The 25,061-nt window shown below is 41.6% G+C and overlaps 1 protein-coding gene and 1 non-coding gene across 3 annotated transcripts in view; one reads left to right on the top strand and one right to left on the bottom strand.

Moving 5' to 3' along the window:
• The window catches only part of HS6ST2 (heparan sulfate 6-O-sulfotransferase 2), a 320,090-nt gene that overhangs the window by 107,853 nt on the left and 187,176 nt on the right, over positions 1-25,061 (top strand). The window lies entirely within an intron of this gene.
• TRNAI-GAU lies at positions 12,504-12,596 on the bottom strand. Its single transcript is given in 2 exon segments — positions 12,504-12,539; positions 12,559-12,596. It is a non-coding gene; the product is annotated as a tRNA-Ile (tRNA).

Raw genomic sequence — 25,061 nt, 5'->3', positions numbered from 1 at the left:
CAGGAGGGTGAGCTGATATGTTCAATCAAAACTAGTTGATGTACTGACTGGATTTCTCAAGCGTTTTTCCTCCTTTCATATAGATGAAACTGCTAAATTCACTGCGGTGCATTTTTTTCTAACCTTTAATCATTTGCGTTCAGTATCATGTCTTGGTAGCTGGTTTCCTTAACTCAATTTCTTTCATCTCCGATCTTCTTAGACTTTGAAAGATAGAATTACTTCATCTTTCCTTTGATCTTCACCTGATGGGCGTGTCAACCGTGTCCGTCCGTTCCATTAACCTATTTCTATGAAAACACTAGAGAAAATGTTTAACCTGGGAGGGTGGGCCTGGAGATTATAAAAAAAATCATTGGCTGATTTAGTTGTAAAAAACTGTGCTTTGTAAAAAGAAATCAGTAAACCTGGTATTTTGTCTTTATACACTTTGACATGTGGTTGCTTGTTTTTTTTTTTTTTTTTTTTACTTTTTAACTGGCTATTTGAATATTAAGCTGACTTCTGAGAAGCGTCACCCCAGGGGGCTCCCCCATTTCATATGGCATATGGTAGGTCAGCAAACCTACTGCTGAAGCCAGTGCCCCCTCAGTTTCCTCTTCTTCTATTGGGAGCCCCCTTGCCAGTAAGAAGACTCCTCGTCTAATTCTGATAATAGGCAGCATTGCCAGCAAAGCCTCCCCTCCCTGAACTCTGTAATCACTATCATGCTATGGCTTCTCCCTATAGAAAGGTCAGTGGTACCTCCACTGCCCCTTTGATACCCAGTAGGGATGTTCACAAGACGCAGAGGGTCTTCTACAGAGCAGGTGCTAGAGAAGTATTTGTGGAATATATGAAGGCCCATGGGTGTAAAAGCTAAACAATATTTATGCGGATTATAGATACTTTTCTTGCTTTGGGGGAAAAAATTCCACATAAAAAGAGCAGTCTCATTGGAGGTCTTTGGATAAATGAGCAGTAAATGGACCAGGCTTCTTTGGAGTGCTCCAAGAGTGGTAAGTCTCAAGTTTCTTCTAAGGTTCTACAGAAGAGTGTAACCTCATTATTTCTCTTAAAAATCATGGAGAAACTGAGTTTCTTTCAAATTATGAAATTGGGTGAGTGTTGAGAACATGTGATTTCATTTCCTCTGTTTGGGCTTTCTTACCATTTATAACTAGAATTTAAGAACAACTTTGTTGCTCTTGAAAACAAATTAAGCTCTATAAGCCTATTGCTTCTACTGACCCACTGCAGTTTTAAAATTGCTTTGGGATTTTTATGAACCACTCCTGTGAAGTTAATAAAAAACAAACATGGTATGCATTATATATGAGAGGGAAATAGAAAATGTTCAGCATAACCACTTCTGTCATTAAGGATAAGGAGCATACAGCTTGATTTAGGAATGAGTGCTAATATTTATGCATTTTTGTGCTTGCACATATATATTAGAATTGACTTCAGTTCCTACTCATGGCCACAGAAGGACACAATGGCTGTAGAAACAGCAAAGTAGAAAGAGGGGAAACAGGGAAAGGGAGAAGAAACAGAGTAAAATGAATATTTCATGAGCTCCCAAAGTGTGTTGGGGACTGTGCTGGGAATTTTCACACATATAATTTCATTTAATAATCACGGCATTTTTGCAGAGTACATGCTTTTAGAATCCCAGTACTGCTAATGAAAAATGTGCCCAATATGGAGAGAGAGAGAGAGGGAGAAAGAGGGAGAGAGAGAAGGAAATGAGAGAAGGACGAGAAGGGGGGGGGGAAGGAGTAGGGAAAGGAGAAGAAAAAGAAGGAGAAAGAGAAGGAGAGGAGAGAAGGATGGGGGAGGAGGGAGACACAAAGCTTGCCTCATTTCAAAATACAATACAACCTCCATAAGTGACCACCTCTTTAAGTTGACCTAATTTTCATAGACCAGGTATACACCACATGTACTCAATGGGAATTGCTTATGTTGACTTCCTCAGTATATTAACCAGTTGGTTACAGGTTCTGCAATATTTGAACTTGACCTTGGGAATCAGCATTATTCATCTCATTATTCTAAATCTCCCCCTCACAGCATTCAAGTAAATTCAATTGTTAAATTAATTGGATGGTTTGGGTATAGTAGCAAATAAAAATTAAGAAGTACTTGCTTCATAGTCAGGAGCAGAGGATTAGGCCCAGCTCACAGCTTTTATTAGCCCCTGAGAGGTTTTAATCTGAAGAGGATACTCATTTGCAGCCCCCCACTTCCATGGGGAGCTATTTTTTACCCTCCTATTCTGGTTCCAGAGTGTTATCATCTTGAACAATTCTTGCTTGCTATAGTGAACAAATAGTGGTGGGAGGTGGGATGCTCCGTACACTTGACTTGTCAGTTGCCACTGCACTTTTCAGTTGATGGTATGCAAATCCAGAGCCACGTTTTCCACATTCAAGTGTGATTCAGAAAAAAAGAAAGCCTTACATTCATTTGGAAGTAATACATGTCTTTTTTGGAATTTCTGTGTAAGTCCTTACTTGGTGGGAAAAAAACACAAACTCAAGTTAGAATGATAAAATATTAAATTCGGTGTTGCCAAGTGGAGTGTAATTTTGATTCACATATTATAATTTATAATTCTGGGTCCTAGGAGCCAAAGCCCCCTTAGACCACCCCTTTAATCCAGGCCTATCATTTGGAGATCTCATAGCTCCCTTCTCTGTAAACACCATCTGGTGCTATACAGTGGAACTGAGATACTTTGTTAATGACCTACTTGCTTTCAGATACCCAGCAACCAGGGGATATTTCTTAGGATCTCACTGCATGAGTGGCATCTTTGAGAACAGAACTGATGACTTTCCCTGGAAGTAAAAGGGTGGGGAGAGCAGGGGAGATAAATTGGAAGGGATGGGGAGCCAGGAGGAGGAAAGTGTGTTGCAAAGTTTTGCTATAGGCTTGTCAGAATCTGGTAAAGTGGGGGGAGGGGGGGAAGTGAGGGTTCACAGTGGAGTCAGATGGTTAAGGAATTTATGAGAACTAAAGTGACTTTTTGTGTGTGTAAGCGTGGAAGAATACAACCATGAAAACATAATTACTGGCAAATATGCTGCATTAGATAAAGTAGGGACTTGATGATTGCAACTAGGTCTGTGCCATAAAGAAGCCAGTGCTTTGGGGAGGAGAAAAAAGATGTATTATGTCTGTTTGCATCTCATGTTGACTGAGATGAGTTAGCCAATGAGTTCTTACAAGATAGGGCTGGATCAGGTAATTCACATTGTGCGAGAAACATGAAATGGTTGTGAATGAGAGGACAAGTCTGAGAAATAGCTTCACTCTAAGAACTCTCTGGACTCCCGTTGAGCGCCTGCAGTCTAGCCATAGTTCTAGAGGGGTGCAGGACAGTTCGAAGGCGAGATTAGAGCTGAGGTTTTTGGATTTTCTTTTCCCAAATGCTACTCTGGGAAGGATAGTTTGCCTGGATAAGTGCTAATGGAAGGAAACAACAAGGGCTGTTCCAGGGAAGCTTGCCACAGTGAGTTCCCATGTGAGCTAGGGATTTAGTGACACTGCCTGGAACTCAAAGTGAAGCCAAGCTTTGTGCATTCTGGTAGTTTTACTGTTGGCTGTGGGCAGCGGGGCAGCACGGGTGGCCCTGCAGTGGGGAGAAGTCAGTATTCAGTTAGGAACACCTGTCTAAGACACCACACAGCCATTTTTGATGAGTTTTCCCAATTTGGGACATAATGGAGCAGAATCTGGTAGGTGCGTGAACAGCATCTATTTACACACACACATAGGACTTTGCTGTTTTCCTGGACAATCATTTTTCCCGCATTTCCTGGAGGAACTACTGGAATCACAAATCACAATTTGCGGCTTGCCCTGGGTAATGAGTCATTGGATGGAATTTCATTTGGTAGATTTAAAGAGAGTTAGTGTTGATCTATGAAGCCAGATGATTTAAGAAATTGAAGCAGTAACAAGTAAATTGCTTTTCTCTTGTACTGCAAAATGCTTTCTAGGCGTTTTTGGCTTTTCTTTTTAAAATGGATTTATAATACCATTTTTCTCCACCTCAAGGCTCAAGTAAACTTCCCTGCTCTGATGAATCCTAAATGGCTCCTCATTTCCCACAAACAGATTGTCCAACAGAGTTTTTACTATCTTGTTTTAGAATGTGGAAGCTAGAATTTTTAATTCTGTAGGAAACACGAATAAATATACATTTCCTTTTAGTGGCTTTATTTTCTTCTGATTTTTCTCATGAAAAAACTATGTTTCACCCGTGTTCAAAATTCCTAAGCCTTATACACAAGGCTTCCCACTAACCAACCCAGACTCCCTTACCTTTCTTTGTTTTATTTTTTCTTCTGAAAGCGATAGGGAAGGCTAAGGCATGCCATGAAACGTGCGAGTTGTTAGAGGGAATACAGAAAAGAATAAGCCCAGTTGCTTCCTTCAAGCAGTTCACCAGCCATTGGGCAGGACAGATGGATTGAAGTTTGTACAGAATGCTACGGGAAGAGAGAAGAGCTCTCACAGCAAATGGGGCACCCCCGGGAAAGCTGGAAAAGATCATTTCTCTGCCTAAGAGGTAGAGAGACCAGAGACTCTCCCATATGGCCTTGCCTATTTCCCCAAGTTCTCTTTTCAGCCTTCCCATTTAAGGGCCCCTACCCTCTGCCCGTCAACCTCAAGGTACCCTGTTGCCAGGACCCTTGAGAGTCCCTCATGTTTAGGGACAAATTGTAAGTCACACGCAAGAAAGAGCTCCACGTTAACTGTTTTAACTTCACAGAAATTCCACAGCAGCACGACCCACTTGATCCGGAGCTCCTGAGGAAAGGGAGCATGGGACAAGACTTCTATTGCAAATGGCTGATGCTCAATATACGTTTCAAGCTGCTGGGGGAAAATGTGCCCTGGGAATCTGGAAGAGGGGACATCTAACTCCACATAGGGGACTCTGGGGCTGTACTGAAAGAGTATGCAGGCATTAAGAAGGTCAATCAAGAATTTGAAAGGGTACGCCACGCAGGGCAGGGCTCTCACCATCAGGCTCTGGGAGGCATGGAAACAGGAAAACCAAAGGCTTGGAGCAGATTTCTTACATTCTGGTTCTCTAAACCACATGGGGTCACTTGAAGAGCCTGAAGTTCGGTGGCGGGTAGGAGACCCATGAATGTGTGAGAATTACCTTCATACAGCTGCGATTTAGAGGACCTCCAGGAAGATACTGAGAGGAGGAGTAATCATCCGGTATTGTGTAAGCAAGCAGCTGTCACGACTGTCATTCGTGGGTTGGGGTCAGAGATGCGGGTGGGGGACTCTGCAGGTTGTGTTGTATGTAATTGGCGCTCCGTCCTCCTCCTTCTGTCACACCACTCATCCGTGCAGCTTTTTATCTCCTATGTATTTTCCACCATGGTGGCCTTTGTAAGACATAAGGTGAACAAACTGCTTATTAAGGTAAGACAATGGAGGGCCCATTTTAAAAAGGTTAAGATGTACTGGAAAGTGTCAGCGCATCCCGGGAATCATTAACAGTGTACGGAATGCACAGCCTGGTATTTTCCAAAGGCCACACTAACCTTTTCAAGCATGGAGCAGGCTAAAAGGAATGGATTTTCTCACCATTTGATGAGAGAAGAAATCTTTTAAATGCTTATTTTTATTTGCTCGCTGAGAGTCATCTCTGTGGAGCTCGGCGCAGGGAAATGAACGCTGAACATTTTAGCAACTCACTTAAAATACCATTAGAAAGCTCTCAGGTTATTAAAAGCTGAAAACAAAGGACTAGGAACCCTCTGGCGCTAATAACACCTGGAGAGAAAGCGAGAGCCACCTATGCCCTCATGTTTGCCAAAAATGTCTTTGAATTTAAACTCTCCATTGTTAAGAAGGGAAGCTTAAGTTTTGCCAAACCTTTTTCTCCTTTAAGTGCACCCACTTTCCCATGTAATTGGCTCAACACTGCTATTTGCATAATTGTCATATTTTTTTGCTTCCCAAGAGGTCTGTTAAGCGTAAAGGTGAATTACAAAGCTTTGACAAAGTGCCCATTTAAGTATGATGTGCAATTCTCAAATCATGAAGAAAATTATATATTTTCCACTGAGTTTATCTTACATTTGGAAACGAAGTATTCAAAACTCATTGCCCCCTGAGATGGGTTTAACCTGCTTTTCTTTAACTTCGTCAAAGAGCAATTTCCTGAGCTTTAGATCTCCAAATAATGATGGTGCCATGGGGCTCTGACCTTATTAATGGCCTGAGCATAGGCATTTTTCTTTGATATAACTTTGACATAACAATATGATCTTTTACTTGGAATCAATGATTTCATTACAAGCTGTGCCATCTATTACCTATGAGGGGTTAGAGATCATTTGACCTCTCAAAGCCTTAGTTTGTTTAACTGCAAAATGGGGTTGCCCTTAACTCACAGATGGGGTGTTCATGTATGAGGAAATATTTTAGCCAGGGCTTGGTACATAGTAGGTGTTCTAAGAAATATGTGATATTGCCTCTGTCTTAATCTTTAGTAGTAAGTGAATGATATTTAAATGAATGAGAGGGCTTGAACTTTGGCATAGGGTAGGCATGAATTTGAATCTTGCTTCTGCAACTTTTTTTTTTTTTTTTTGAGACAGATTCTCATTCTGTTGCCCTGGATAGAGTGCCATGGCGTCATAGTTCATAGCAACCCCAAATTCCTGTGCTCAAGAGATTAAGTTTTGCCAAACCTTTTTCTCCTTTAAGTACATCCTCCTGCCTCAGCCTCCGAAGTAGCTGGGACTACAAGCACCCACACCAATACCTTGCTAGTTTTCCTATTTTTAGTTGAGATGGAGTCTCACTCTTGCTCAGACTGATCTGGAACTTCTGAGCTCCAGCAATCCACTCGCCTCAGTCTCCCAAGGTGCTAGGATTACAGGCACCAGCCACTGCACCTGGCCTCTGCCACTTGTTTAAGGGAGTTCAGAGAGCGGGATGATTTTGGGCAGGTTACTTAGCATGGGAGCCTCAGTTTCCTTATCTGGTAAATGGGGATGAATAAGATATATATATGTGTGTGTATGCCTTTGAGAGGATTAAATGTAAAAGTGCCTATAAAGAAGATGTAAATACTTAGTCGATGTTACCTATGGTTATTATTATTACATCCTTACCAGCAGTTGTTATGAGGTTTGGGATACTGCCCTGAAAACGTACATTCCCTTCAGATTTGCTGAGTGTTGTCCTATCACTTTTCACATAGGGAAGAGTGGAATGTGCAACTTCCTGTGAATGCCCCTGGAAGCCTCCTGCCTACTTCCTTCCGAGTGGGGACTAAATTCTTACAGGTTTCCTAATTGCTGTGTGCTTCTGGCTGCAGCCTGAGGGCATCAGATTGCAGTGTCAAATGGAGGACCGTATTCTGGGTGTATAGTGATCAGATCAGGAAGATAATAAGACACTAGACATCCGGCATCTGATGGCTGGTCGCAGGGGTCACTTTTGAGCCCTAGTTTCCCCTTGACAAGGTTAGCCACTCGAAGCCAAGAGTTTCATGGGTAGCATTCTAGCTGAGCAGTAAACTCTGACAGCAAGGAAAAAATGTAGGCTGGCAGGAAGGCTGGCATTGCCCTAATGTCACAGGTTGGCCCCTGCATTCAAAGGAATGAATTTCTTATCAATTGTTTATGTACAGGGTCCAGTGCAAAGTTAACAGGTCAGAATAAGAGGAATTTGGAAGTATATTCTCAGCAACAAGTAATTAAATATATTGCACATCTATCCAATGGACTAATATGTAATTATTTAAAAAATGAAAACTTGGTAATTAATGTTAGAAAATGCTAATGTTATACTCTTGGCTTAAAAATGTTTAAAATATATAGCATGTGTATAATCAGAAACTGCACTGCATTAGGCAGTCTCTACAGAGATAGAAAATGGATTAGTAGTTCCCCAGGACTCAGGGTAATGGGGGTTGGGGAATGATGGCTAAGAGGTGTGGGGTTTCTTTGGGGAAGGATAAACATGTTCTAAAATTGGTGTGGGATGCATCTGTGAAAATACTAAAAACCATCGAATAGTACACTTTGAATGGACATGTTGTATGTTATTTGCATTATATCTCAATAAAGCTGTTATGAACAATAACAAACCTTATACATAGAAGAATGGAATGGAAAGAAATTTTCCAAAAGGCTAAGAATGGATATAATTTGGTGGTGAATTGTGACTGATTTTTTTTCTGTCTTTTTTTTTCTTTTTTTCCCACATTTCCCACAGTACTTATATATGTACTTTCATATTTTAAAATGAAAAAATTGCCTACTTAAAAGGCAAATAGACAAAAATAAATTTCTACCAACCTTTTCAGCTCATGGAACTGAACATAAAAATCATAAAATATAAAGTGTATGGCCCTGTGTACTTTGGATGAAATATCGATACTCAGCCTTTTCATTAATATTTTGACTTTTAATCAAATTGCCAAACATAATGATAAACATAAAAAATACAGACATAATGGGTCTCTCTTACCTTCTCTCCTTCATGAGAGGGACCTACTTCCAGCTCTCTTTGGAAGTGCTCTAACTTTTTTCTTTATTCTTCCTGAATAAAATCTCTCTTTGTGGGTGGCACCTGTGGCTCAGTGAGTAGGCTGCTGGCCCCATATACCGAGGGTGGTGGGCTCAAACCTGGCCTGGGTGCCTGTAGTCCCAGCTACTTGGGAGGCTGGGGCAAGAGAATTGCCTAAGCCCAAGAGCTGGAGGTTGCTGTGAGCTGTGATGCTACAGCACTTTACTGAGGGTGACAAAGTGAGACTCTGTCTCTGAAAAAAAAAAAAAAACTCTTTTTGTTGCCCTAAAAAAAATAAGACATAAATGTTGGCAAATCAGTAATAAAAATACATTCTTAATTAAGTTTTTTTCTCAGAACTGATGTCTATCACAGTAGACTCAGAGCTTTTGATAGTTTCAGAATATAAAATAAAAATTGTCTTTATAATTATAATGCACCCCACATTTATACATCTTGAACTTAAATTCATTTTATAAATTTAAGTGGCGATTATCATTATATATAATTAGCTTTTATCAAAATATTCAGATAAAGGATCTTCAAAGGATCAGTTCTTAAGTACTGGGAGAGATGAACTTTTTCAAGTGAATAATAACATCTAGTCTTTCTATTAAAGCTTAATGCTTAAGCTCAAAGAATCCCTAACTACCCACTCCCATCATGGTAACCCTTATTATTATTATCCTTTATCTCCTATGATTTTGTCTTCTTTCGCCTACTTAGAGCTTTAAAACTTTGGTTGTTCTACAACTTCTTTAGTTAAATAACTCAAGTCCTCAAAACTGCAGATAGAAGAGAAGAGAATGTGCAAAGGGATTATATTTATGGGCCACCAGTCCTTTTCAACATAACTGCCATGCTTTTTATACTGAAAGGCAAGGAACAGCTGCCTTGGTCTACTTTGGTGTCCAACTCAGCTGTTTCATATTCATCCTGTTGCTTTAAGCATCTGTTGACAGGTGGAAAAGCTCACTGTGAAGAGAAGCATTGTTGCATTGGGTGGCTTCTGCCTAAGACAGGCCAGACTCCTTTGTTTGCCCCTGGAACAGAACACGAGCGTTCCTCCCAGCCCTCATTAAATACAGCTGTTGGGTACATTTTAGTAGATGAGAACCATTTCTGAAGCATCTCTGTTCTGAGAACTGAGGGGCAGTGTCCAGAATGTAGTTGGACAAGCTTGTGTGCCACGGAATGTCTGCAAGTGTCTGGGACTTACTGAGGAGAGCTCCGTATGTTATTAGTCCCACTTGTCTTAGAAATAGAGCCTTCCACTTGGATACCCTCTTAGACTGCCATTGTGTCCAAGAAATTCTGGAAACCTGGAGGACCTTTTGTTGGAACCCCTCATTTTACAGTTTGGGAGACAACATCCAGGTGACCTAAGTGTCTTGCTTTGGGCAATAAAGCTAGGGTATCATGTGCGCCTATGCAGTAACAACCCACTATCTCAGAGCTGTTTCCTGGCTTTCTAAAGTCAGGTTTTTGGGAGACCTCTTTCTCCTTGTGTTTATTATTTGGGCCTGAATCTTGCATATGGAAATTTTAGATACATACAGCTTGTAATGAGGGTAGATCATTGGTTGCAGGACTTAGGGTTAGGTTTCAGAGACCTAGAAAGAAGCAAGGTTCTGGAAAAAGTAAAGTCTTACAATAGTTTCTTGACATAAGTTCTCTAAAATCTTTAAAATCAAACAAAACCAGCACCCGCGTCGTTCCCTCCACCTCTCTCGCTACCGCCTATTGTGTTCTGCACATGTAATCACTCTGTGCACAGTGGTGGAAAGGCACATGGGGATTAATGGACTTGATGTATTCACTGGGGGTAAAATGCCCTCAGACTTCCTGCCTCGGGTATAAAAACTTGGGCCTGGGGATCTCACTAATGACTTTTCAAGAGCAGTTCTTTACAGAGCCCAAGTCTTCAATCTTGTAACCGGACCATCAACCCCAGTGACAGCCCACTTTGAAGGAGGCCTCATAAAGACGAGGTTCAGGCTCTTTCTAATGGCTTTAGCTAATGGAAAACCCAGAGGGGAAAAATGAAATCGTCCTCAAACTGCAAACAGGTAGAGGGGAGAAAATCTCTGAAAGTTTTGAGAAGTGACAGGAATTTAACATTTGGGGATTGAAATGCAAAAAGTAGCAGGAGATGATAACGAACATTTGAAAAACACTTGCTTTAATATAGGCAGTGAAAAAAATGTGTCAACTGGCTTGCCTCTGACTCATGGGCCTAGTAGAAGACATCAAGACTAGAACTGGATCAAAACTTTTTAGGAAATGATAGGGGTATGAAGGATAAACCTGGGGATCTGAAACTTTACTTCTTTCAGGTGCTGGGTACTTGATTCCTTGTCCATCCTTGTAGCGCCTGTGTGATCCAAGGGATCCAGAGGCCCTTTAGATCTGCATTTTATCATCGTCTCTTCCTCAGAATTTGATGTCTATATGTAAAAATGCTTTGGAAAATAATTGAAAGCACAGCTTGAATACAAGAGAAACCATGTAGGGTATAGTATTCCTTTAAGAAGTATCATTTTGTTCATTTCTCTAGTTTGATATGAATTACCTGATATAGTTGTTAAAAGCAGAAATTCCTGAGACCCCAGGTTCCATATTCCTTGATTTTTTTTTCAAAAAATTTAACTACATTTCCTAGAAAACAACTAGTGGTGGGTATGTTGTGCATAGACACAATGTGATTTTAAGACAACCTTAGGACAAAGACTTATAAAAGAAATTGCTTTCATCATTACAACATAAACATCAAAGCAATCCTTCCTTCCTATCTTCCTTCTCTCTCTCTCTCTCTCCCTCTCTCTTTTTCTCTCCCTCCTCCTCCTCCTTCTCCCTCCCTCTCTCTCCCCAAGTCATAATGGTCAAACAAGCTTTTGTATGCTGCCTTTTAAACTTGATACAGTGACGGAACATAGCATAGCCACACACAGGCCAGTGCATCTTCTGTTTAGTTACTTGTTTGACCATCATCCTGCACGTGGTTTTTCTCACGGTTCAGATGATTTCCTCAGGAGAGACAAACGGAAATGGGATTACTGACTTAAAAGTTTTAAACCTATTTTAAGGCCCTTGATACAAGGTGGCAAATTGTTTTCCCAAAAGGCTGTGCCAGTTGACAGGGCTGGTAACAGGAAGGCCTGAGTCTTCCTCTGAGCCTATAACATGAGTACATGTAACCATTTAAAAACATTTTTAAATGTATAACTTGCATACAGTTAAAGTCAACAAATCTTCAGGGAATTAGTTAGCTTGGTGAATTTTTATATATGTACACCTGTGTAAAATGCCACCCAGATCAAGACACACACACACACACACATTTATTTATTTATCAAAGGTGTTTCCATCATCCCTAGGAGGTTCTCTCATGCCCCAGTCAGTATCCCTGCCTCCACCAGGTAACTGTTGTCCTGAACATTCCTCATTTTTGAATGATTTCTGAAGGTTTCTTCTTTCTTCTGAAATGATTTCACAGGCAGTCCCAGGGAGATGTTCATGTCTGTGGCGCTGCCCTGACTTCGGCCACCTCACCTGAGCAAATCTGCACAGTTTTTGTTTCATTCGTGTTTCTGTACTGAGTGTGGCTGTCACGGGCCATGTTTGTCTTAGGGATTACTTTGTGACTGTGTGTATTCATTGTCTTTTTTAAAAATTCAAGAATGAGGCTCAGCGCCCGTAGCACCGCGGTTATGGCGCCGACCACATGCACTGGCGCTGGTGGGTACGAACCTGACCCGAGCCTGCTAAACAAACAAACAACAACAAAAAGAGCCGGGCGTTGTGGCGGGCGCCTGTAGTTCCAGCTACCCGGGAGGCTGAGGCAAGAGAATCGCCGAAGCCCAAGAGCTGGAGGTTGCTGTGAGTTGTGATGCCACGGCACTACCGAGGGCAACATAGTGGACACTCTGTCTCAAAAAACCCAAAAAACAAAAAAACCGATGTGCTCCAGGTGAGACTCGAACTCACAACCCCAGTATCACTGCACCGCCAGTGGCATATCAGTACCATGCGCTAACCAATTGCGCCACTGGAGCTCTGAGTTTTGCCGTTACTCAGCAGAATACTTCTGTTCGGGTGGTCATAGATAGCCACGTGACCTGACTGGACAGCCCCGCCTTGTGTTCCATATGCAAATAAAAATTAAAATAAAAAAAAAATAGCCGGGCGTTGGGGCGAGCGCCTGTAGTCCCAGCTACAACAGAGGCTGAGGCGACAGAATTGCTGGAGCCCAAGAGTTGGAGGTTGCTGTGAGCTGTGAGGCTACGGCACTACTGTGGGTGACATAGTGAGACTCTGTCTCCAAAAAAGAAAATATAAAAAATTCAAGAATGAACAAAACTACTGCCATCTGTGTGAACCACGTGAGGTAGCAGGTAGGGGTGATGAAAAGGTGTGTTATAGAAAGAAAACAGGAACAATGCCGACTTTAAAGAAGCAAATCCCCCAGAATGCTCCTGGCTGCCTTCTTTCTCTAAATGGGTTAAAAGAGGGTGTGAAATGCTTGGTTTGCTGACACTTCAATACTTCGCTGCAGCAAGTCCTTAGAAAGTAGATTTAAAGTGGATCTCCTAGGGTGAGTAGGATTGGGCTTATAAAATGGTATGTTTGTGTTGGTCAATCCAGTTTGAAATATAGGTTCAGAAAGTAAATACTCCCTTGCTGAGACTAAACAGTCATTTTGCTGTTGATTTTGATGAAAATCATGGCTCCCAGTTTTCCATGAAAGCTGTACTCAGCTTATTTCATCCTTACTGAGAGAGACTGGTTCTTCATGGGTTAACAAGCTTGTAAAATTCTCTCTAGCAGCAAGACAGAGGTCAATGTCAAGGTTAGGAACATCGTGGGCAAGAACTTAGGGCTCAGCAGGTGTGAATTCAGGCGTCCATATCAGAAACCAAGAGGTCTAACCCCAGAAAGAAATGCAATAGGGATGGGACTCAGTAATGATGGAGCGTCTGTAATAGGCCAGGAACACTGTTTGGGGTTTCTTCATATCTATTAACTCATTTAATATTCACAATGAGTTTGTGAAAGGTAGGCTAGTACCTCCCTTTGAAAAAGAGGAAATTGAAACACGTTCAAGGTTTCTCACAGTTACATTTATTCTTTGCCACCCCTTTCCTCCACTACTGATACATTAAAAATGCATATTCTTCTCTTATTTTCCATCTTCTCATCTTTTTTGCCCTTTTACTATATCATTCTGTGCCATAACAAACTGTCACTTACCCAATGTTGGGTACCCTTCTGAGGCCAGCTGCATCCATTCTTGCTTCCCCTGTGAAACCTTCCCTGACTGTGTGAACCATAGTAAGCTTATCTGACCCTGGAGTGTTGGAACTTTGTCTATTATTATCTTTTGCAGCCCCCACAACACCTATAGAAGTTGTGTGCACAGGCTGTGACAAGGATGAGGTTCTGTTAGGAAGACTGCTTCTTTAGCCACTGTTGGCATAAAGGTACTTGTGAATGGAACAAGTACTCCTGAGTGATTTCTGATTAATGGAAGCTCCTTAGTTCCCCAACTGCGGCCTTAAAATCAATATCATTATTCTGCACTGATCATGGAGTTTTCCCTTTTGCTGTCCCCCCCCCCACTTGGCCATGTTTTATTTTAGTATTTCACCAGGGAGCTTTCAAGTTTCTTAATTAATAATAGAAACGTATTAAGCAGGAAAAAGATGGTCTGACCATAGTACATTCCTTTTCCAGTATTCTGTAGATGGGCCCCCATCTGGCGTACACATCAGGATCTCCTGTTTTCTCAAAGGACCTGTGAACAATTCACACCTACAGTGCTAGATTAGAATAGACATGAAATTCAAACACCAGCAGGTTACTGTAGGTGTTCTCTGAAAAGAATAGTGGTAAAACAATTAGTGCATCTCTAATTATCAGTGCTCTTACATGCTTTGTATTTTTAAAGGGCCACAGCAGTGCTATATAATGCGAGCCCCCCCAAAATATATATATATATATATATTTTTTTTTTTTTTTGGAGACAGAGTCTCACTCAGTCACCCTGGGGTTGAGTCACCATGGCACCATAGTTCACAACAACCTCTAAGTCTTGGGCTCAAGTGATTCTCTTGCCTCAGCCTCCCAAGTAGCTGGGACTACAGGTGCCTGCCACAGTGGCCGGCTATTTTTAGAGATGGGGATCTCACTCTTGCTTGAGGCTGGTCTTGAACTCCTGAGTTCAAGCAATCCACTTGCCTTGGCTTCCCAGAGTGCTAGGATTACAGGTGTAAGCCACCACACCCGAACCACATATGTAATTTTGAATTTTTTAGTAGTCACATTAAAAATGTAAAAAGGACCATATGAAATTAATTTTAATAATATATTTAATTTAACTAAATTTACCCCAAGTATTATCCTTTCAACATGTGAGTAATATAAAATATTAATGAGCCATTTACATTCCGTTTTTGTACTGTTAGAAATTTGTTGTGTAATTTATACTTACAGTACATCTCATTTTGGATTGGCCACATGTCAAGTGCTCAAGAGATGTATGTGTCTATTGGCTATCATATTGGACAGTGCAGGTCCAAAGAAGCTTCTAGTGGAATCTTGTCTCTAAAGGTAGAGCTAGGTTTGTTCAGAGGTGAGAACCAAAGCAGCCCAGTGTGTTTGCTGAACCCCTGCTCTGTTCTGGGCACCAGAATGGGGAGACAAAAGGGTGCAGGGCAGCCTCTGTCATCAGGCAGTCACATATGAAAAGTGAAATCATTTTGGTTGCAATTTAGAATGTGTCCAACCACAAGGCAGGTTTGGTGATTAATTAGCAGGAAAGTGATTCAGGCAGTAAAGGACAGTGAATTTAGAGGAAAAATTAATCCTTACCAGTTGAGGTGATCATGGAGGATGAGGGGCACAGTATTTGTTTTAGATGGAGAAAGAAAAGAGCAAGCAAGCAAGCAAAAAAAAAAAAAAAAAGAAAAGAAAAAAAAAGAAAAGAAAAGAAAAGAGCAAGCAGTTCAGGCAGAGGGCATAGTTTGAGCAAAAGGACGGAGCTGGTAAAGTACTAGATGCATTGTGAGACAGCAAGTATGTTAACCTGACTGTAACTGAGAATTTTCACAAAGGAAATTGTAGAAATAAAGGTGAGAATCCCTTTGGCTGTATTACAGAGAGTTGGAATATATAGGGAGATGGCTAAATGCCTCAGTTAATAACTGATGAAACTAATAATAGCAACTAGCATTTTGTGTGATTAGGGGCCAGCCGCTGTACTAAGAGCTTTGTATGCATTTTGTCATGAACTATTACTAAGGGGAAAGTTTACTCTATAAAGAGGTTGAATGACTTGTCCAAGGTCACGCATCCAGAAAGTTGACAGTGCAACATTTAGAATCCTAGAGCAGAATCATTAGCAGATATGCTCATGGGAATGTTGGGGGCAGTGATCTCTGTGTTTGTGTAGTGGGAGGCCCCCACCCCTGTTGATAAAATGTGCTGCAGACATGCTGAGGTCCTACCTCAATGTATAACAGAATTTCCAGACCAGGGAGGATTCTCTGGGAGTTGACTGAGGTCATTAGCCTAGGTCTTTATGACCCAGTGTTCCACTAGTTGGTTTCCTACTTTCTCTCTCCTCATATATCCCACTGGCATGCTAGAATACTGGGATCTCAGAGATCATTTAGTTCAATGCCCTGATCTTATAGAAGAGAAAACTGAGGCCCAGAAAGGAAGGGACTTTGCTCAGAGTCACCTAGTTTTAGTAGTAGCAGAGCTGGAGACCACTTCAGGATTCTTGCCACCCAGTCATGTGAACATTTCTGAAGGTCTTCTCAATAGAAAGTAGCACATTCAAATTAGGACAAATATTTTTGTTACTCTGGATAATTGTTTTAGCTGTCTATGATTAATAATTGAACACCTTTATCACAGATGATAGGTAACCCTGAATTAAGAGATGGGTTTCAGCAATGATTGCTATTAAATGAGTTTGTGGGGGAGTGGATTCTATATAGTTTTAATGGGATTTTGACAAAATAAGAGGTCCTTTGAATGAAAAAAAATGTTGACCCTAATGAATATGATGAAATGGCACTTTGGAATGTAGCAAATCTTTCAAACTCTTTAAAAAGTCATTGCTTTTCTTTTAAATGACAGGGTCTTGCTCTATTACCAAGGCTGGAATGCAGTGGCCCAGATCATACATAGCTCACTGTAACCTTGACCTCCTGGGCTCAAGCTATCTTCCTGCCTTAGCCTCCTAAGTAGCTGGGATGACAGGCCCATACCAGCATGCCCTGGCTAAATTAAAAATTTTTTTGTAGAGATGGAGGTCTTGCTATGTTACTCAGGCTGGTCTTGACATCCTGGGCTTGACCTTCCCAAGTGTTGGGATCACAGGTGTGAGCCACTGTGTCTGGCCAGCAATAACTTTTAAAAATTGAAGTTCAGTGGTATCCTTTACTTAGAATATGGTTCTGGTTAGAGAACAGATTGCAGAATAAAAGTACTTAGAGTAAAAATATACTTATAGTAACCATAGAGTAGGCCTTTTGGAAGGTGTTCATGCTGCCTTATCAAAACACAGGATAGTTAGCGTATGTCTGGTTTCAAAGGTTCCAACACTTTTAATTCCTTTAATCTTTTTTTTTTTTTTTTGAGACAGAGCCTCAAGCTGTCCCCCTGGGTAGAGTGTCATGGCTTCACAGCTCACAGCAACCTCCAACTCCTGGGCTCAAGCGAGTCTCCTGCCTCAGCCTCCCAAGTAGCTGGGACCACAGGCGCCCGCCACAACGCCTGGCTATTTTTTGGTTGCAGCCGTCATTGTTGTTTGGCGGGTCCGGGCTGGGGATTTGAACCCGCCACCTTAGGTGTACATGGCTGGCGCCTTAGCCGGTTGAGCTATAGGCGCCGAGCCCCTTTAATCTTTTTATGGTCTTGCTCCCGCCTTCTTCATTCCATGATATACTATTGTTTTTCTACTTTCCTTGGAAGAATAAACATTTTAGAAAGCTAAAGCCTGAAGTAGCTGGTTGCTACTACTTAATATTTGCTGCTTATCCTTGTCTCTGCTGGGACCTGGTGTCTGTTGTGCTTATGCAGTGAAAGAAGAGACCAAAGAGGCAAAAGACGGTCTCTGCCACGGTAAAGCACAGTGATTTTTGACGACAGAACTAAAAAAACATGATTCGATTAACCAACCAAAAAGAATACACGAATGTGCCGAATGATGTGGTGTGGATCTTAGGGGTAGCTGGACTAAATTGCTTCTGTGTTACAGTGACAGATTGGTTCATGTTGACCATTCCATTTCAGAATTTGTCAGGGAAGAACAAGATGGCAGAGTTCAGGCCACCAATTTACCCAATGTAAGTACCTTTTCAGCATGAGAAATACTTCTCCTTAGGGGAGTGTTGCTAAAGTGGGTTCTAGTCTCCTAAGCTTTGTACATAAAAGAACCCCATAGTCACATAAATCATTCCATTATCTTCCTCTTGGAGATTTAAGAGACATATTAGTATGTTGAAGGCCACTTATCTTTGAACTTTTTTTTTCAAAGTCCTGCAGCTTCAAATCCTTGGCTTTAACCCAGTATTAACCAAAGTGATCCACTGACAGAACCTTATTTTATAGCCCATATCCATGAGCCTTGCGGCAGAACACACGGTGGGAAATGCTTCTCTATACGGACTCTTGGTTCCCCCCCATCATGGTAAAATAGCTGATTGGCTTCCAGTTCTGTCAGCCTCTGGACCTTCCAGATAGGAGTCTTGAGCTGGAAGGAAGAAAGAGAAACTAGCCCAAGCTCTTTTAACAACAGGCCTCTGGCTGAAACAACCTCCCTGTATGGTTGATAAACATTTTCCCTCTCTTAAGGGGAAATCAGGCACAGAAACAAGCACATATAAATAATTTACCAAGCTGTAATATGCTATAAATAACAAGCCTACTAAATAATGAATTAACCCAACTGCTGATTCATAGGTAAATGTCTCTTGTAAAGCAGCATTTTTATGGATTTTACAGCTTAGTTAATATCCACTCATATTTCATTAGGACGCTTTGGGTGAAGTATTGGGGTAATAATCTGGATATATTTGAAAGTGATATAGCACATATCAGTGGCCCAGGCAGACCTTGGGGAGCTGCCAGGATGCTTTCCTTTTAGCTAAAGCATGAGGGGCGACTGTTGTGGGCCTTACTTCTCTTTCCTCCGTGATTTTAGTTTGCCCAGCTCCTCAGTGCAAGCCTGAGATGCTTAGAAGGATGTGTCCATGAAAGCAGAGAGTGTGTCCTCTCTGAAACCGTGGACAGAGCTGGAGGCCGAGGTAGCACAATTACTTTGGCCAACTGGACAGAGCCAGCTCTTCTGAGATTCCATGACATAGATACACAGACTCTGGAGTTGAACTCTTGGCATTTGGATCTTTTTCACTTATTAGCTTTCTGACTTTTGACAAGTCACCATAATGTCTCTGGTTCAGTTCTCTCACCTGTAAAACAGGGGCAATAAGAGTATCTATGTCCCAGGGTTATAATAAAGATTAAATGAGTTTGTATTGTCAAGTGCTAGAACTTTGCTTGGCACATAGCCCATGCATTTAAACTACTGTATTAGCTGGGATAGGCGTTAGAACTGGACTTCTTTAGACTCTTCCTTTCGATGTTGTCCAGCACTGGTGTTGGACTCTGAGAACCTGGACCTCGGGGAGGTTGGAGGGCCTGGGTAGGGGGCACTCAGATTGCTCCTCCCACCTCCAAAGAGTGGGAATGGGAAGCAGGAACTATGATTTCATTAAAGTCAGAAAAAACTGCTTTTGATTAACTCTCAGTTATTAAAAGTAAGTATTTAAAAGGAATGTTGTATACATTTATTAGTGAGGGTTTTTTGTGGGGGGAGGTGGTAAGAAGTATCAGTCAAATCACTTTGAAAAGGAGAATATCTGAATTTCATAATTAAACCCCAACTTGTTAATGGGAACTGATGCCAACAAAAGATGCTCCTATCCTCTCCTCGCAGTGACACTGAGTGCCCAGGGCTGTGGAATGTAGAAACAGGGACATTCTTATTATCTCAGTTCAAAGTAGTGGAGTTGGAGTGAATGCTCTGCCCAGTGCCATCACACCAACACTGTAAACCCTGCCATCAGCCTAATGACCATTCAGTTCTGATTGAATGGAAGAACAGCTTAGGCCCTTGCTCCAACTTGTGGTTGATTACAGTGATCGTACCCCATTACCTCAGATATTCCTTTCAATTACTAGAACAGGCGTGCACGCTTATGCAGCATCATAGATTTAGCTCATATCAGTGGTTCTCGACAGCAGCCATCTTGAAGCTCTTCTCGCCCCCACGTCCCAGAATAGCTCTGCTATTCTCTGCGTGTTGGTCTTGGAATTTGGTGTTCAGCCTGCTTTTGCCCCCCTTTCCCACATGTTGCATTGACATCCTCAGACGCTATGAAGAAGACCACTTTTCCATTCTTCCATCCCCTACATTCAGATATCTAAGGGGAACCATTCCTGGTCCTCTGGCTTCCCCCTCCCCTACCTTAGCTTTAGGGTAGACCCATGCAGTGCCCAACTTTCTTCAGTTTAAAATAAGGGTGATCACTTTGGCTGGGCCATGTCTGTTAGGGTCTTTCATGTGTCTGCTTTGTATAAGGAAGATAGCAAAGAAGCAGGGGGCCTTAGGATTGACAGGAGTGGATTCTCAAACTCTTTTTCTTAAGTGCCTGGCACTAAGAGGCTCAAGGTGCCTACTAAGACAGCTAGTTTGCAATACTTTGTAAAACAAGGGAAGAGCCACCCTGCTTATGTCCTTGTCCTTTGAGCCTTAGAATGAAATGCTTCACAGCTCACAATTACCATTTGCCGAGCCTCTTCCACACCCCCACCACCACGAAGTGGAAAGAAATATGGTGGTGTGACATTCACTTTGACAAAGCTCTTTTCCTTTTCTCTGCTTCTCCAAAAAGCCTAAAGAAATAAAAACAGTTGCTAAGCTACTGGGTGGACTCGATCGGTGTGTTTTGTTGCAGTCGCAGCATTAAGGACTTGTGCTATCACATGTCCAGCTGCTTAAAGTTAAGTGAGGAAAGTGGGACTCAGGAAGGGGGTTTTCTGTAAGTTCATTTATTTGTCAGGTCAAGTGAATGGAGACATGTCAAGTACCGTTTTGTTACCAGGTGGGAAAGCAGGAGGGGAGATTTCTTCCCAGTTCTCAAACTCTTCCAAAAGAGACTGCTGATCTGAGACTTTATCTTTCTTTTACATTTCTATCAGAAAGGTTGGCTCTGGAGGAAGCCTGGGTCACACTCTTAGTTCTCTGATGTCTGGATTTTGCACACATCACAGGCAGTTAAGTGCTGCTGATGGAGCCTAGACACCAGCTGGCCCTGGTGAGCTCCTAGCTTAATGTTCCAGAAAGCATACGAAACCAGATCTTCTATACTCTTAGCCTGAATGTTGCATTGTTTTGTATTTAGTCTCTCGTTTTCAGCATTTTCTTTTCAAAGCTGGGTGAATCCCAGGTTAAGCAAATCTTTATTTAACAATATTCACTTAATCTCTAAATTCAGCATGTTTAGAACCTGTTAGTTCTGTTTACTATTTATAAATGTCATACCTCCATTTGGTACTGAGGAACAGTTGCCCACTCCTAGTTTAAAGGCATTAATACCCAGAATGGTAGAAAGAAAGGCTATTTCCCAATAGTGCTTTGCGGCATCGTCTAAATCTTTCATAATGGCCTAATCCACCCATTGCATATTGGTTCTCAGTGTGGGGACAATGGAGGCATTACTGACTTTAGACTTGTTTTCATCAACTAGCTCATTCTGTGTAGTGTTGGGTTTAGTAAAAAGAAAACTTAACAAAAATTAATGCAGCCTGGGACACCCTCTGTGGAGGATACATTGAAAATACATCTTACATAAAAACCCAGGAAATTGTCCCCTCTGTCTTTCACCTGTCAGAATCAGCAATAGAATTCTATAGCCCATTCAATGGCATATTTAATTAAGCCACCTATCTGCTGAATGCGCTGGGGGTTGGCTGACAGTGCTTTTCACTGCTGATTTGGATGACAAAGGATATGGTGAGATATTCAGCAGTCTGGTGGAATGGAAAGAAACTCCCAATTGGTCACACCTACCTATTTCTCTTGGCATGTTCCATTAGCTCTGATAATACAGAAAATAGTTCGCCTTTTATATACTGAGAAAGGCAGCGGACACCGACCTCTTGCCTTTTGCTTTTCCACAGCGAGCCCCAACTTAGTTGTGTACACATTTTCATTACAGATGAATAGGCATTTAGATGTAGGGGAGAAACTTTTGCTTATAATTTTCAAGAGACAAAGTCCTCAGGTGCTCATTTTAACCGTAATACAGAACAGTTCCTTCCCGACCATCATTCTTTATTTGGGTGAGAGTTATTGCTTCTGCCCAATTTCTGGAATAGTATTAGTGACTGCTACGCAGAATTTGCTTACCTGGTGCCAGGCACTTACCAAAGCATTGTATGTATTATCCCTCCTACCAAACCTATGGGGGAAAGGCAATTAATACTCTGTTTTGCAGATTTAAAAATTAAGGTGCAAAATACTTAAGTGATTTTTCCACCCACCAGTAAGTGGTGGAGTTAGGCTTGGAACAAAGAGCTCTTCTACCCTGCGGTCCATGCTCTTAACTGCTACCCTAGGTTGTCTCTCTGGAAAGCCAAAAGAGTTTGCCACCGCAGGACAACTATTAATAGCTGGGGATGAGGGCACAAGAGTATTGGCATTATAAACATTTTGGAGGGCTCTCCCACAAAATCAGGCTCTTCACATTGGACCTAGGTCTTTGGAGCCCTGCAGAATCCATAAAGTCCTGAAAACTAGATGTAAAAGTATGGGTGCATACTTTTGGCAGATGGGTTAAAGTTTTCATCAGCTTCTTAAGTAAGTTCATGACACAGATATGGTTAATAACTTTCCCATATACCTAACGTACATAGAGTACTTTTGCTATGCCAGGCATGAGTATAATGCCTGAATATAAGCAAACTCATTATGTTCTCACTATGTCTATAGGATGTAGATACGATTGTCATGCCCATTTTATAGAGGGGGAAACTGAGAGTACGAGAGATACCTTGCACAAGGTTACAAAGCTAGTAAGTGACACGCTGGAATTTGAAAGCAAGCAGTTTGTCTCCTAAAGCTTTGCTTTTAATCACTTCTCTTTTTAAGACAGTCTCACTCTGTTGTCCTCAGCCTAGCTCACAGCAACCTCAAACTCCTGCGTTCAAGCCTCATCCTCCCAAGTAGCTGGGATTACAGGAGCCCACCACAATGCCCGGCTAGTTTTTCTATTTTTAGTAGAGACAGTCTCTCTCTTGCTCAGGCTGATCTTGAACTCCTGAGCTCAAACAATCCACCTGCCTCAGCCTCCCAGAGTGCTGGGATTACAGGTGTGAACCACCACACCTGACCTGCTTTTAATCACTTTTGACTACAAGTTCATTTTATTTACTTATCTCCTAGTAAAGTGCCTGACACATAGTATGTGTTTATTGATATTTGTTGAGTTGAATTTATTTGCATATTCCTTGCTCTGTGCAGATTTCATTTTAGGAATTATTTTCAGAGGTCTGAGACATGTGGTAGAGACTCCATAAATCTTGGCCGTGTGAATGAAAAGAGCATGGTCAAAAGATAATTTATCAGAGTTTATAAAGGACAGGTGGTGGTTTGGCAAAGTGTAGGCATTTTGTGTTCAATCAGGGCTCCCTGGAGGGCTGTTGGCACTGACCTCCAAGCCCATTCTTGTCCCAACTAGCTCACTGGATTGTTCTAATGGCTTATAAGGTACCCCTGAGGATGGGCTACATAACTTTACAGGGTCCATGAATCTATGTGGCATTTCATGTTCTGATTACTATGCATAATTCCCCCTGCCTTTTATTTCCAAGTGAATAAGATGCCATCCAAATTCTTTGCATATTGGAATGATTCAAATATAGGTTTCCCTGTGGTATGCCAGGCTTACTGAGGCAAAGGTGAGGGAGATGTAAATCCTATTCAACTGCCCCCAATAAAGCTAAGTGTAGTTGAGTTTCCAGGATCGAGCATTTTCAAAAATCTGAACAATTGGCTGTGATTATGAAGAGTGCATGGTGAGTTGGCGAGCTGGTGAGTAACAAGGTGGAGCAGCTCGAGTTTTTAATCACCTTGATTACATGTTCCAAGGTTTAACTTTGTGGCCTCCACTGTTCCCCTAATTTTACCTGCTGCGATTTTATTTTACTTTTCATTTTATTCTCTAATCACTCCCGATTAGAGCCCTGAGTCCATGCTGGTTTTGTTGCCTGCCTCCCGGCCTGATGGGCCTCTTTGTATTGAGGCACAGAACCCAGCTGGCGAAGAGACTTCCTAGGGTCCAGAAGCTTCATTACTCTTTGTTGGCCGTGAACTCCAAAGTTACTGGATTTCAAGTTGAGTTTTCTCAAAGTAGTTTAACATTTGGTCTCAAAGTCGACGTCTTTTTGTGATTTTTCCCCCCTAAATTAATCAGATGCATGAGCTAAGTATAAGCCAGAAAATATTTTAAGAAAACTAACTGCCCTCCAGTGAGAGAGACCCTTGAACAAACTGAAAACTATTTAGCCAGTAATTAATATGCTGCTTTTATTTCCTCTGAGGTGGAAAACTGTCATTGGCGATGACTCCCTCCCCATTTGGGTCAAATAACTCATTTTGTACCTGAAGACTAATTACACCAGTGACACCATCTTTTACTATTAGATCTCTCACTTGAAGAACTCAGAGCAATTTTATAACCTTTGGATCTTGGGGGCCAGTTTAATTTATTCCTGGGCAGCGTGACTGTGAACATTGTGATCAGAAATATAGTTAAACCTCTTTAATTGAGCTGCTATTAATTCAAAAGGTAATAATTCAGACAGTGTGAAGAACAAATTTGATGTCTATGACAAGAAGAAAGTAAGTTGGTAAGGTGGTTATTTAAACTGCCAAATAGAACACACTTTTAGAAGTGCCAGTTCACATATGCAAAGAACTGCTAAGCAGGTACAAATTGTTCCATTAATAGACTCAGAATCTGAAGGTTAAATCCATGTAGTATGACTGTTCATCACTCAAAGCACGTTTGTCGAGCAATGCCATGTGCTGGTGCCTGGGGATACAATTTTTTCGATTAGAGTGTTATTGAGATATAATAACAAATGATATAATTTATCCATTTAAAACATACAGTTCAATGGTTTTTAGTGTGTTCAGAATTATGCAACCATTAGTGTGATCTATTTTAGAACATTTTTGTCATTCCCGTAAGAAACCCCATATCCTTAACCACCTGTCTCTGATCTCCTCGTCATTGTGGGAATACACATTTGATTAAAACACAGGACCTTCCCTTTAGAGGTTAACAAGCTATTAAAAGAGACATCAGGCTCGGCGCCTGTGGCTCAAGCGGCTAAGGCGCCAGCCACGTACACCTAAGGTGGCGGGTTTGAATCCCCAGCCC

The sequence above is a fragment of the Otolemur garnettii genome, unplaced genomic scaffold (assembly GCF_000181295.1).
Source record: "Otolemur garnettii isolate 467f Iridium unplaced genomic scaffold, OtoGar3 scaffold00109, whole genome shotgun sequence".
NCBI lineage: Eukaryota > Metazoa > Chordata > Mammalia > Primates > Galagidae > Otolemur > Otolemur garnettii.
The sequence above is the reverse complement of the archived record's forward strand: the minus strand, read 5'-3'. Positions and strand labels throughout refer to the sequence as shown.